At 42.2% G+C, this 15,127-nt stretch overlaps 1 long non-coding RNA gene across 4 annotated transcripts; it reads right to left on the minus strand.

Moving 5' to 3' along the window:
- Nucleotides 1-218: 218 nt before the first annotated feature.
- On the minus strand, nt 219-14,270 carry LOC116667329. Of its 4 annotated transcripts, XR_004324228.1 has the most exons (5): nt 13,741-14,270; nt 6,713-6,821; nt 4,250-4,340; nt 2,957-3,033; nt 219-301 (listed from the first exon to the last, which is right to left on the minus strand). It is a non-coding gene; the product is annotated as an uncharacterized LOC116667329 (long non-coding RNA). The 4 variants fall into 4 exon arrangements; XR_004324229.1 differs by lacking the exon at nt 6,713-6,821; XR_004324227.1 differs by lacking the exon at nt 6,713-6,821 and having other exon boundaries at nt 4,250-4,346.
- Between the last annotated feature and the right edge of the window lie 857 nt (nt 14,271-15,127).

Raw genomic sequence — 15,127 nt, forward strand, 5'->3', positions numbered from 1 at the left:
TATTTCTGAGCCAAGCTACCAGGCTGGTTTTTAAAATATCAACTGCTAAAAGGCAGTTAATCTTACATGAATAAGTGAATTATATGATGGCAATTTTAAAATGATGACATTAAGAAAAGAAGAAACAAGAGGAGTAACTTATTTTTACATGTAATACAATCTTTCAGTGAGAATACATGTAGAAAATACGACCTACCATTATCATTAGTTAAACTGAGGCAGCACCCCAGGGACGGCCCTCATGCCGTCTTCTACTGCTCTGCCCACGTGATTGGTGATATTCTGGTGAGGCAGAGGCTGACTGTTGGGTAAGCAAATACTGTTCTCAGCATGGTTATACTGCTTAGTTAATTCTGTACAATGTTGTAATGCTCTTAAGAGAAAACAAAATGTAGACTGTTATGTTAGACAAACATAGTTATATTAAGAATTTCTACCTACTTGGACCTTACTGTTTTAAATTTGTCATAAATGCTGCCAAATTAATTTTTTCTATTAAAGAACTTAAAATGTACTACCTATTTAATTGTGTACCAAGCATGTCTGGGTAGTCACGCTAGGTGCTAAGATTTTGCCTTTATTTTGGGAAAACTTGATACTAAAATTTTTTCTGAGCAAAGTTAGAATTATAAATTCAATGCAGATGCTTATAACTTTACTACCCATAGCTGTCCCCCATTTTACAAAACTCTCCAGCATAACAACCTACCACAACCCATTCCCCAAACAAGTTAAACATTTAAAAGCTAACACTGGGCACTTCTGAATTTCATTTAGATGTTTTTCCATTTCAAATGTAAGCTCTTAGCTTAGGTAAAGAGTATTATTTATATTAATATTGCATAATAACCTTGTATAGATAAATATTAAATACTTCATAAACATCAGAACAAACCAAGTTTTCTTATGGAGGTACTGGGGATTGAACCCAGGACCTTGTGCATGCTAAGCGTGTGCTCTACACTGAGCTATACCCAACCCCCTACATCATATTTTTTAACATGAGGTCATTTAACTGACATGTTTCCTGGCAGTCATACAAGGGTATCATCTATATCCAAGGATTCTCGAGATGCTACCCAAAATAACAAGGAAATATAATCTTTAAGTGGGTCTAGTATTTCTGAAAACTCTGTAAATCACCATGTCCATTGACTTAAAAAAGTCTATGAGAGACGAAGTAAGCTGACTCTGTCAGCTGAGTCTTCATGTATTAAAAACCACACAAAACCCTTAAAGAAAACTGTACTATATCTGATTGCTCTCCAGCTGCTCCTTAAAATGTACGCTCTGGTTAAGAAGTGGTTCCTTGCGTCTAACATGAAATAATTTGTTCTTTAGAAGTTTGGGGATGTTCACCAGAATTGCCATGCTGTTACTGTTAACTCACAGGCTTTAAGGAGCACTGAGCTAATAAATAATAAAGCTGCTGGTGAGGTGGGAACAGCAGGAGAATATTTAATTGTTCAACATGCTGTCCCTGCTTTAATCAGGGTTCTGCTGAAAATTCAAAAAGCCATATGAGTGGTCTTTTACAAACATCCAATTCCGACCTCTACTGCCTCTTCTAAGACATCTGACACAAAGGTCCTAATCACAAAGGTTCCTAACTGCCTCCTTTTAGAAGGCACATGTCAGGGGTCGTGAAGTATACAAAAGACATTTTCAAACAAAGAAACAGATTTTAACTTGCAAGAATATACTTTGGTAAGGGAGGGTAAACTTGGTTATAGAACAACCAGAATATGCCTTAAGGCTACTAAGTGATATAATTTATAAATATAAGACAAACAGAGATGACAAAGAAACCTACAGATTAAAAGCAAATCTATTAGAAACTAGAGACTCCTAGAAATTTGAGACTATTGGAAATTTGAATAATGACTGCACATATGATAATATTAAGCAATTAATAATTTATAAGGTATGAGAATGGTACTGTGGTTATATTTTAAGAGTCCTCTTTTAGAGATTATATACTCAAGTACTTATGGATTAAGTGATTTGAAATCTGTAATTTGCTTCAAAATAATATAGAAGGGGGAATGGATAGAGTTATACATGGAAACAGGACTGGCCATGACTGCTGGTTATTCAAGCTGAATGAGGTGTACAACAGGGGTTATGATGCTACTGTCTGCTTTTATCTGTTTGAAATTCTTTAAAATAAGAGGTTAAAAAACAGATAAACGAGTCAGGCTGAAGTGGGTATTTGATACTATACCAAGGATGTTGGACATACATCCAAAGAAATAAGGTATCACACAGAATTGGAGTTTGGGATTATTATTACAAAGCAGAGATCTGTGGAAGGTTAACCCCCTGTGGTACTGGGATTGTACTGGACAGGCTAGAGACCAGAGAACCAGGGCAGTGATATCAAGAACTGGGGTAGAGATATTAGGAAGAAGCTGCTATAATGAGCTAGAACCAGGGCTGGAGACAGACTTGGAAACTTTACATGCACTGAGAAGGATGAAATAATGCTATCTGCAGCAACATGGGTGGACCTAGAGATGATCGTATTAAGGGAAGTAAACCAGAAGGAGAAAGACAAATACAATGATACCACTCATAAGGGGAACCTAAAATGATGTCATGAGCCTATTTACAAAACAATAATTACTCACAGAAACTAACAGACATAGACACTTTTATCTTTGGTAACATGTAGTTACCGAAGGGGAAGGGGAAGGGGAAGTGGGAGTCATAGGTTAGGAGTTTGGGATTAGCAGACACAAACTACTATAAACAAAATCAATAAACAACAAGGTCCTACTGTACAGCACAGGGAACTACATTCACTAGCTTGTAATAACCTATAATGAAAAACAATCTGTCTATCTATTGATATCTATCTATAACTGAATCACAATGCTGTACACTAAAAACACAACACTGCATATCAGTTTGAAAGGAAAAAACAAAGAAAGCATGACATTTCAGAAAAACTTACTTAGCTGATGAAACAATGAGTTGGGAATCTTTATACGCTATCAAGTAGCTTTGATTCTCTGGATTATGCACTGTTACCTAAAAGAAAATTTTGAAATTTCATGGCAATCCATAACATTCATTCATTAATTCACGCACAACATGCAATGCTCTAAAAGACATAAAGATGAAGAAGGATTGTCAGCCTTTGTCATCTAAGGGAATAGCAACCCCCGTGTTCTAAATTGAAAATAATAGAGCTATTGCTTTAATACAAAATTAAAACATCACTGTTATAATTGCTTGTTCATAATTAATATATTCTGTACTATACATTCCCAGCAATGAATTACCAAGCATTTTATTTTTTTTATTTTTTAACACCTTTTATTGATTTATAGTCATTTTACAATGTTGTGTCAAATTCCAGTGTTCAGCACAATTTTTCAGTCATACATGGACATATACACACTCATTGTCACATTTTTTTCTCTGTGAGCTACCATAACATTTTGTGTATATTTCCCTGTGCTATACAGTATAATCTTGTTTATCTATTCAGAAAAGAACAATCACTAATTTAATAAACAAGCTAATATTTAAAGTTCTTAAAGTAGATTCATCTAGCATTTTTAAAAATTATGTTTATCAACTGTACTTGAAGTACTCTAGAAAAGCCAAGAAATAATTTCCATTTCATCTATGCCAGAAACTTTTCATTCACAATAGGTCATTTTCCCATAGGTGTTTCAAAAAAATCCCCTGCTAATCCAATCTGGCCAACACACAGTCTATATGTCTTGAAATTCACTGGCAGCATAAATTCTAGTCTACTCTGAACTTAGTTACGTCATTCAGAAAAGTCAAAAAACAAATATACTTATGGCATACAGTTCAGAAGTACTCTTCAAAGCCAAATATTATAAACTGTGATTATAACAATGCGACTAAGTAGTTACATCAAGAAAATTCGTATTAATTAAAAAATATAACAAAAACTTGACTGCATTTAACTATTATTTTCTACAAACAAGTTAATGTATTTAAGCAGGATTCCACATTAAGGAAAGAACTATAATGTTTGGCAATATGAACAAACGACACGCATGATTTCATACGGCGCAACAAACTTAAAAAAACTACACTGCTCATTTAACATGTTCTTTAACTTTGGTTGCTCAAGAATGCGTTACAATTTCAACTTGGATTAGCAAAAGTAAAACTCTAGGGATGCTTAATATAAAACTATGACAGTCTCACACACAGAGTCATATCTAAGATTAAATAATTTCTCCCATTATTTGTTCATACTTACACTTTCCTAAACTCATAAACATCTCTCTGCTCCCCATAATGAGGCCACTAGTTTCTGTTCATCTTCATCTCTACTTAAATGATCCACACATCTTTCACTAGGAGAAAAGAAATGAATATACATTAGCATGTCTCATCACTTCAATACTTATCCCCTTATCTAACATATAAAAGCCATCTGTACACATGCTATGAATATGCTAGAACTTCTCTGAATACTATTTATTCTAAGTTTTATTCTGTGCAGTGTTAAAATATGAGATTGTAATTAATTTTTTAATCTCTATAACTCCCCCATATCAAAGTGTTAATGGCTTTATCTTTAAAAGATTTTCAAGACACTACTAAAGAGAACAGATCTTTTCAAACTGCTGCAATTATTCTTTAAAGTTTGTGAATTTTCTTCAGGCTTTAAATAATATATTAAAATGTTTTATGTATATATATATCATAGCTTTACAATATGACCCAGACCACCCAAGAGCCAGAGTTCTTCTTTAACAAGTCTCCTGCTCATTTAGAAGTAGGGGACAGTAATGTGTCCATAGCTAAATGTCCAGTCTGAAAATCAGAAGCACCGTTAATGAATATTGATGCACAACAAGAACTCTGAAGCAACAACTGTAGAGATTTTTTTTAAAAAAAAATACTGTATGCAACCAGCCCATAGTATTTTGGGGGGTTGTGTAATTAGGTTTGTTTGTTTATTTACTTTTAATTTCTTTCTCAATGGAGGTACTGAGGATTGAGCCTCATGCATACTAAGCATGTGCTCTACCACTAAGCTAAAACCCCATAGTAGTTTATAACACACTAAATGCCTTTTTCTGTTAACCTAAACTTACTTAAATTGGTATCAGGAAAGTCTTAAACTGAAGAAATTTTTTTAAACATTTTTTATTGATTTATAATCATTTTACAATGTTGTGTCAAATTCCAGCGGAAATTTTTTTTTTAACTACTGGCTTATTTCAGAGAAAATCCATTATTTCCAGGAGTCGATCATTTGCTAGTTTAATAAAATACATACCAGTACTGTTATTTCTACCATATAGAGGCTCAAGGGTGAGGCGGATAAACCAAAGGGTACATGTATTTCAACTATAGATCAATATGTTGAATTAATTTACCACAAAAGTTGTAACAAGCACCATTGCATGAAGAGAGTGTGGGTGTGTCTAAATTTTTGCCTAATGGTAAAAATTGGTATCTTACTGCTATGCTTGGTATTTTTCTGTTTTGAAAATGAGCCTGTTTTTATGTATCAGTTAACTGTATTTCTTCTACTGTGAGCCCCCCTGTCAAATATTCCTTCCTTCTTTTCCAGCAAAGTTTCTTATCTTGTTCATATTGTTCTCTATATTTTCTTATCTATTCTGAATAAAAATCCTTTGTTACTTTTAGGGCTTCAGATTCACCACTTTTAAACTTTACACTGCAGCGTTAGCAGCTTGGATACCCGTCATGCGGCCACCATGACAGCATTATACACAAATAATGATTTAGGACCACCACTAGAGGGAGCACAGAGCACTCAGAGTCTTATTTATAAACCAGCCTACTTTTTCTTTTCCTTTATTTTCCTTTCATTTCTATTTTTCATTTTTATTGTATTTCTTTAAAAAAAACACACACACACACACATAGCCACGCTCCCAATAAAGGGCAAGCTGGTTCCTGCTGCAATAAGTAAGCTTTAGTCTAACAAAAGAAACGCTTTAATTAAGCAAAGCTGAAAAGACCTGACTTTCTTCCCAAAGTGTCTTTCCTTTGAAAGAAACTTTACATTAAGTCTGCCTGACCTATTTGAAACTGAATATAAATTACGTATTTAGAAATGTAAAAAAAATCTAATCAACAAAAATCTTAGTATTAATTTGATTTAGAAGAGATCTAATCACAGAAAGCAACTTTAAGATTAATGTAATTTATAACATAGCTGTTAATACAAACATGAAATACACAATACTGCATTTCCACAAAGTGTGGGTCAGGAGTAAAGCAGTCTAATATTTTAGAGGCTTTCATTTATAACCTAGTAATTCCAGAATTTCTGTTATTCTGTCCACAATCTTTAATTTTCTAATAAATAAAATTAAGCCACTAAATGTCAGTGAGGAAGTCACAAACTATTAGAAAAGCCAGAGACTTTCAAATTATGAATGAAGATAGCAACTAATTAATTTATAATTAATTACACAAACATGAAATTATAAAGTATATTTCATTTACTGTGGCACTCTAAGGTTTACTACCAGTGGCCCAGGTAGTTCTTCTGAGTCTGGATGGTTCCAAAGTCTGGCATTATATAGAGCTTTTGTAGGAAACTAGAGAAATGAGAAAAAGGGTCAACCATTTCCACCCTAGTGTGGTGCCTTATAAAATTACCTCATTTTAAAAAAGAAAATCATAAAGAATAATTGAAATACAGAAACACACATCTGAGACAGAGGTCAGACAGTACCTGGCCCCGTAGCAGACATGGTGTCACTGGGCTCTTCTACCACAAAATCAACATGTGCACTCAGGTAAAGGGTCCCAGGTCCCAGCCTGTCTCCTAATGGCTTTATGTTCTGAGAATGTAGAAATGGTACAAACAAAAGAGAGGGAAGGGGGAGGAGAGAACTGACATGTGATGCAACTAAAGTTTTAACTTTTCAGAAGTCACAGCTACATCTATATTATATTTATCTTAGGATACTGTAGCTTTTTTTTCTTTTTGAGGTATGGTTGGCACACATTAGGTCAGTTTCAAATGAGTAACATAATCATTCCATACTTGTACATATTGTGAAATAGTCACCCCAAGTCAGTTGATGAGTCCAAGCTGTTACTGTTTGCTACTTAACAGGCCAATAAACCAAGAGAGGAGTTGCTGGGACAAGGAATAGTGACTTTATTCAGAAAGCCAGCAGATGGAGATAATAGCAGACTGGTGTCCCCAAAAACCTTCTTACCCGAGCTCAAATTCAGGTTTCTTTTATACTAAAAGGGGAGGGGTTGTGGTTGGTTGGTGCAAACCTCCTGGAACCTGAATCCTTTCTTTGCTGCTGTTGATCTGGTCACAGTGTTCCTATAAATCTCCACAAGACCAATGTTCTTCTGTGTTTTGCAACTTTTTATTTCTATATGAATGGAAAGGTGTTCTTTCAGGGTCAGAGCCTGGAGAATAGGCTCTTCTGTACATTTCAGGCTAGAGACAACATTCTTTTAGTGATTACTTTGTAGCAAAACCAACAGAATACAAAGCTTAAAATACAAGAAACAGATCAACATGGAGTCAGGTTTGTTCTTCCCTATTTGAAGTCTAGATGAACTTTCATCACCATACACGCGTAAACAATTTTTTTTTCTGGTGAGAATTTTGAAGGTCAACTCTCTTAGCAAGTTTCAAATATGCCATATAATATTATTAAGTATGGCCACCACGCTGCTTCTTACATCTCCATGCCTCATTTGTATTAAAATTGGGAGTTAGTTCCTCTTCACCTTCACCCATTTCTCCGCACTCACCTCCTGCCTCTGGAACCACCAATCTGTTCTCTGTATCTATGAGCTTGGATCTCTTTCTTAATTCCACATATAAGTGAAATCCTCCAGTATTTGCCTTTCTCTGAGTGATTTCATTGAGCATAATGCTCTTGAGGTCCTTCCATATTATCACATGTCAAGATTTCTTTCTTTTATTTGGCTGACTATTTCATTGTACACCTGTATCACCATTTCTTTATCCACTCACCTGTCATTGAACACTTGGGTAGTTTCTACATCTTAAGCGTTGTAAATAATGCTGCAATGAGCATTTGGGTACATATATCTTTTCAAGTAAGTATTTTCCTTATATGCATGACCATGATATTGAGCAGTACACAAGCAACTGACACAATGTAGCTGACTGTACTTCAATTTTTTAAAAAAAGTTAGTGTTTTCCTTTTCTTTGGATACATACCAGAAGTGGGTAGCAGTGTTGTATGGTAGTACTGTTTTGAATTTGTTGAGAAAACTCCATTCTGTATCCATAGTGACTGCACCCATTTACATTCCCATCAATAGTGCACAAGGGTTCCCTATTCTCAATATCCTCTCCAATATTTGTAATGTCTTAGCCTTTTTTGTTGTTGTTGATAATAGCCATTGTATTCAGTGTGAGGTGATATCTCATTGTGGTTTTCATTAGCACCTCCTTGATGATTAGTGACACTGAGCTTCTGTTCTTGTACCTATTAGCCACCTGTATATCTTCCTTAAAAATTATTTATTTAGATCTTCTATGCATTTTATAATCATAGAGCTTGTTTATTTTTTGTTTCCTATTGATTTATATTATTTCTCACATGTTTTAGATATTATCCACATGTCAGTTATGATTTTCAAATACTTCCTCCCATTCAGAGGGAACTTTTTTATTTATTGATGGTTTCCTTTGTTGTGCAGCTTTTGAAGTTCATGTGATCTGACTTGTTTATTTTTGCTTTTGTTTCCTTTGCTCTGGAGGCAGATCAAAAAAAAAAAAATTATCACCAAGGCTGACATGAAGAAGCTGACTGCCTTTTTTATTTCTAGAAGTTTTATATTTTCAGATCTTACATTTAAGGCTTTAATCCATTTTAAGTTAATTTTTGTGGATGGTGTGAGATGGTGACTCAGTTTCCTTCTTTTGCTTCTGGCTGTCCAGCATTCCCATCAGCATTTACTGAAGAGATTATCCTTTCCCCATTGTATATTCTTAGCCATTTGTTGTAAATTGACTGAAGTAACTGATGATACATGCATAGGTTTTTCCTGAGCTCTGTATTTGGTTCCATTCACTTGTGGGTTTTTGTCTATGCCAATGCCATCCTGTTTTGATCACTATAGCTTTGTAATAATAGTTTGACATGAGGGAATGTGATGCCTCCAGCTTTGTTCTTCCTTCTCAAGGTTGCTTTTGCTATTGGGTGTCTCTTGTGTTTCCATACAATTTTTAGGATTGTCCTATTTCTGTGAAGAATGCCATTGGATTATATTAAAGATTGCAGTACGTCTGGAGACTTTGGGTATATGGACATTTTAACAATATTAACTTTTTCAATCCATGTGGATGGAATATCTTTTCATTTATTCCTGTTGTCTTCAATTTCTCTCATTGAAGTCTTACACGGTATTATGGATATTGTTCATCTGAACTTGGGTGTGCATCAATTGAGGTGAAACAAATGACTAGTTGGATATTCTAATTCAATTATTCCCTGTGCCTTTGAGAATCACATTTGCCAGTGAGGAAGAAAGGAGAAACAGATGTCCCAGAATACGTTAAGTAAAAATCTCACAGTTCTCAATTTGAATCGGATGCATCTGTATAAACAACAGAGAATTTTCTCAAATATGTAATATCTAGCACTTCCTAGGGAAAAGACCTAGAAACAATAATCAAGCCAGAAGCAGGGGGGATACCAGTGTCAAATATTTAGTATTCAATATTATTTCCCACTAAAAGAAACTAAGGTTTCTTGGAGAAATTACTGATTCTAGTCCTGGGCAGGAAACATACAAGATAAGCTTGAAACATTTTGCCAAACCAGAAGTCAAGGAAGCTTTCAGACTACAAGGATCACATCAAAAGGACTTAAGATCTAACCTGAAGGGGTTCTAACTGGTGACAAGATCAGACAGGTTGAACAGCAGCAAATACAATAACTGCAGTGCATTGTAATCTGTCAAATAGGTTTTAATCCTTGACTTCATTTTGGTTTTTAAAATACATCATCTTCGCAAGATGACAGGGTAGCAATTTATTGTTTTGATAATGGATAAGTGAATGAAAACAAAGAAGCATCTAACCTGCCTTTCCTCTATGAACTGGTTCAATGGGTGACCCAACAGTAGATGAAGGGAAGTGTCTCTTTACAAAATTAAACCAGCTGATAAGTGAAGAAGAAATGATGTAATTAAAATATCATCCTTCTTCACCCCCAAATGGATTAACCAATCTAAGCATTGAACGTCATTGCTGCTAACACCTCAAAAATAGACAGACAACTTGACTTTTTGTCATTTGATGCAACAGCACATCAATACCTAGGGTCTCATCAAACATCTTGAACGTTAGTCTGATCAAGCCTCTGAATACCCACCTCAAGACCCAGTTCAGGAGTCACTTCTTCCAGAATGCCTCCCATGGTTGCTCCCAAACTAGATTAGGCACCCCATCTGTGCGCCCAGGGCCCCTGGGCTGGCTACGCTCTCCTGTAGCACAGATCATACTCTTAGCCCACTTGTCTGTCCCTGCCACACTCAGCAAGCAGGATGGGAAGCCTGCCAGAGCTCTCCAAGAGAGTGGCCTTGGCCCAGCTGGAAACCATCTCATCAGCCCTGCCCAGCCTCATGGCCCTAAGGAGGGTCCCATTTCTTTCTCTCCTCCACTGCCTGCTTTCTCCAGATGAAATTAATTTTAAAGTAATTAAGCCCAGCAAACCATAACTTACTGAGTCAGAACTGTTGGGAGTGTGGGATGAGCAGACACAAACTACTACATACAGACCAGATAAACAACAAGGTCCTGCTGTAGAGGCAGGGAGCTGTACTCACTAACTTGTAATAACCTATAACTAAAAAGAATATACATGCATAACTGAATCACTATGCTGCACAAAATAAACCAACACAACATCGTAAATCAACTACACTTCAGTTAAAAACAGAAGACCAGAAACCCAGTTCCTTGCTCACACCCAACACCCAGACAGCAATCAGCCCACACAGCCCCCAAGGCCAGCACCCGGAGCCCAGGGTGAGCATCTGCTTCCCCTGGGTAACCTCCCTTCCATCACCACCCACTCCCAGCCCCACAGGCACATCTCAGAGGGGACGGACAGACCAGTGGCCCTGAGCCCCTGACAGAACAGCTCAGGAGGGGAAACACCTTCCAGAAGTGGGTCCCCCAAAACTATTCCCCACTCCAGACGGTGAGCACGGGAAACCCCCTCGGTGTGACCGTAGCCTTAGTGCTGGGCCTCAGCATCCCCCGTGGAAGTGGCCCCTGCCCGGGAGAGGCTGTGCCATCAGCTCCTATCATTTCTTGCCAGGAGAGGACTTCAAATCCAGAAGCTGACCAGGAGGGAAAGGCCGGCATGAGGTGGCAGGACGGGGCAGCTATAAATGCAACAAACCCCACATGCCGTGGGACCCCGAGCTTGAGGGGGTCTCAGAGAACAGAGGTCCCACGTGTCCATCTGCCCTGTTATCCATCCAGGGGCTTTTACTGATTAGTGCCAGGCACCAGCTAAGTTCTCCACTGTCCTTACCTCATTTGGTCCTGGAAACAACCTGTTAAGGGAGGGACCACTGTCCCCATCTTAGAGGCAGGAAAGCTGAGGTCAGCAAATTAAGTCCCCTACCAAGAGATATCAGGGATGCTGTGTGTTCAGAGGGGCAAGGACAAAATGAACAATTCCAAAAGAGAACTGAAAGAGAACTATTCAGGCTGCAGGATGTGAAGCCTGAAAAAGTCTGAGGGCACAGTGGCTGTCTTTAAACATCTAAAGGGCTGTGGGGTGGAGAGAGCCTCAGGCCACTGTATCCCAGTGTAAGGGCCCTTGGAGCTGCAGGGATCTCACCCCACACGCGTGGGCCCTGAGGCAGTGGGAGGCCAACCCCCTCAGTAAGAGCCTGGGAGGGAGGGAGGGAAGGAGGAAGAGGCCAGTGAGGGCAGGTGCCCTGGAACCACCCAGGACTGAGGCGGAGCAGCACCTGATGTCTGCAGCCATGACAGGGAAGGCAGCCAGGACCCTGGGGTGGAACCAAGTCAGGGCCCCTCAGCTCCTGGCACCGGCCTCCCAAGATGGGCACCACTGAGACACGCCCCAGGAGCACAGCCCAGTGCGAAGTTCAGGTCTCAGAGCTTCGGGCCCAGAACCCAGACGAGGGCCCAGAGTGTGGCCCCGCCCTTCCTCCTAGGCCTCTGGGTACTCAGACAAAAGGATGGAAAAAAGCCCCCAGCCCCAGGCCAGGAGCAGAGCTAAGGCAAGGCCTAATGCCTCTGCCTTGGCACCGAGCAGGAGGGCTGAGTACGGAAAAGAGAGCACGGAGACCGCCTGCCAGGCCAGGCCCGGGCCGAGCCTGCAGGGGCTCAGGCCGCGTCAGGGCCGGCACAGGGACAGACTGAGCCAAGAGCTCTAGCCAAGGGCCTGGGGAGGACGGTGTCTAGCCAGCAGGGTCCATGTCTCTGCCCTGACCTGGGGGTTGGTAGAACCAGGCAGGGCCCAGAGACCAAGGGGTGTCATGTATTCTTGTCCAGGGAACAGGAGAACAGAGTGAATGGTAGCCAGGACATAAAGAGAATCAAGGCCTACTTAGGGTACAATGTGCCACCGCTCAAACCCTTAACTACAGCACGGGGCTCAGCACACCGCTGCTGGGCTCCCCAGGGATGGCTGCTTGCCAACAGCCTGCTTCCTGCTGTGTGTACATTACCTCTCTAGACCCACCACCACAACGCTGAGGTAGCCCCACTTCACAGACACTGAAACTGGGGCTTGGACAGGGTGAGTGACCTTTTAAGATCACACAGCAGATCAGTCACAGAGCTGGGATTTGAAACTGGCTCTGCCTGACCCCTGCCCACCAAATAGAGCAAGTTATGGGCTCCACAGCCAGCAGTTCAGGGGCCGGGCCAGGCTGGCTGGGTTCTGTCCACGACGCACACTCAGAAGCTTAAGGCTGCAGCAAGACTGCAATTCAGTGCAGTGGCGGCCAAGGGTTCCCAGAGCCCCGCCCACGCAGGTGGCTGCAGGCAGCCTCCCTGTGAGTCACGTGATCAACATCAACCTGCTTCCCTGCTCTTCTTCCCACCCCCCACCCCCAAGCCTGGCCTGGCCCAACTCCATTCCTTCCCTGGTCCAACAGCGCCCACCTCTGGCCCAGGCAGGGAAGGCAAGAGAGCTTGGTTCCTCCAAAACCAGAGAAGGGCAGCCGAGAAAGGCAGGCCAAAGCACACAGGGGCCGTGAAATGCTGTGCCTCCAGGCTTGTGCTCCTGAGAGGGGAGACCACGGGCTTGGGTGCCAGAGGCTCCTCCATAGGCAGCGAAGAAGACACCAGCCCACCCAGGTCAGGGGAGGGGCACCACCCCAGACACCCGGCGCACAGACACACCCACCCACAAACACAACAAAAAGAGGGCCCTGAGCCACACACACCTGTGCCACCAGCGCTGGGCACACACACTGGCCCACGGAGCTGGAAACGAGCCTCACATGCCTGTGACATGGTCCAAAAGGAGCTGAGCTCACCTGCTCACAAGCTCTCCACTCCAGTCCCACAGGGCAGAGCACTCCCTGTGCCATGGCTTTGGTGGGCCAGGGAGGGAGCGCGCACCTTGTGTAGCACAGCGACTGCCCAGGGGCACTGGGGTCCCTGCGCAGCCCAGCTGGTAACAACCCCGCTGGTCTCCAGTGCTGTGCCGCCTGGCAGGCCCCACCCCTGTTAGCCCTGGGCACAGGGGCCAGCCACTCACCTTCCTGCAGGGCCTGAAAAGGGTTGTTGACCTCGATGACCTTGACGGAGCAGGTGATCTTCTAGCTCTGCAGGATGTCATCGCTGAGGCTCAGGTCTGCTGCGGCCAGCTGGAAATGCCCTGTCGTCCTTGGCCACATTCTCCTGGAACATGGCACCTGGAGGAGAGGAGGGGTCACGACCAGGCCTAGAGAGGGGCTCTCCTTCCCCACCCCACCTCCACCTTTGGCCTTTAGGTGCTCGCAGGACTGCAGGTTGCCAGGTGGTGGAAGTTCTGGGCTGGAGTTCCAGCCGGATAGGAGAGATTAAGGCTCTCCTTGGTCCACCAGCACAGAAATACACCCGCCCCCATAGGCCAACACACTTGACGTGAGTTACACATGCACATGGCACATGCTGCCACCAGGTCACACAAGTCTCTCACAACCAAGCCACCTCATGTATGAGCCATGCCTCACAGAATGGACTGAGCCAAGCCGGCATGACCTCAGGCAGCACCTAAAGGCCCTGACATGGTCACAGGAATGTCATCCCAGGAGCCAGAATATTTCCCCGCAGGCCAATGGCCCTGGCCCCTATCCCAAAAATGGATCGATGACTTCCTTCTGCCCTGCTGGCCTAGAACAGAGCAAGCAGGTCCGCGGTGGCTTTCCTGTGCCAGGGGCTTCTTTATGCAGGGGCTTTTGGTGACTGATGACAGGCAGCTCAGTCCCAGCCTGGCTGCCTGGGCTCTGCCTCCTGTTCTCCATCACTCCCAGCTTTTTCTTCTTCCGATTACACTGGGGGTCTCTGGAAGAGGGTATTGGACAAAGTTCCTAGACTCCTTGCCTCCTGACACAGGAAGGCTGAGCCCAGAAGGGGCCATTCTTAAACCATGAACAGCTCCTCCAGGGTGGCCTCCAGCTGGACCTTTGCATCCTTGCCTTGCCCAACTCTGTGCACTTACACCTGAGATCAGTCAGACTCGCCAGAGCCTGGCTCTGCAGCCTGGACAGCTCTGGAGTCCTCCCTCCTCTCCAGGCCTGAGGGTCATCACAGTCCCAGGGCTGGGGCCAATGATCCCCAGGCTGGGGGCTGGGAAGGAGGAGGGAGGTCCCCTTCCACGCTATACCCAGAGCTGCAACACTGACCTCAAGACCCAAGCCCCACGGACACCACCACTCACCACTGGGAAGCAGGCTTGGCCCGGGTCTCTGCCTAGGGGATTGCAGCGCACCAAGCCCAGGCCTAGTCCCTCACCAACCCTCACACCCCTGCCTGGCCTGGCCCATCATTCCTGCCTTCTCACACCTCCCAACCCCCAGTTTCTCCCAGCTCTCTGGTCTTTCCCAACTTCTATAAAGGCTACTGCCGAGGAGCTCCCCAAAAGCAACCCATCAGTCCCCTAA

Source organism: Camelus ferus, chromosome 11 (genome assembly GCF_009834535.1).
Source record: "Camelus ferus isolate YT-003-E chromosome 11, BCGSAC_Cfer_1.0, whole genome shotgun sequence".
Lineage (NCBI taxonomy): Eukaryota > Metazoa > Chordata > Mammalia > Artiodactyla > Camelidae > Camelus > Camelus ferus.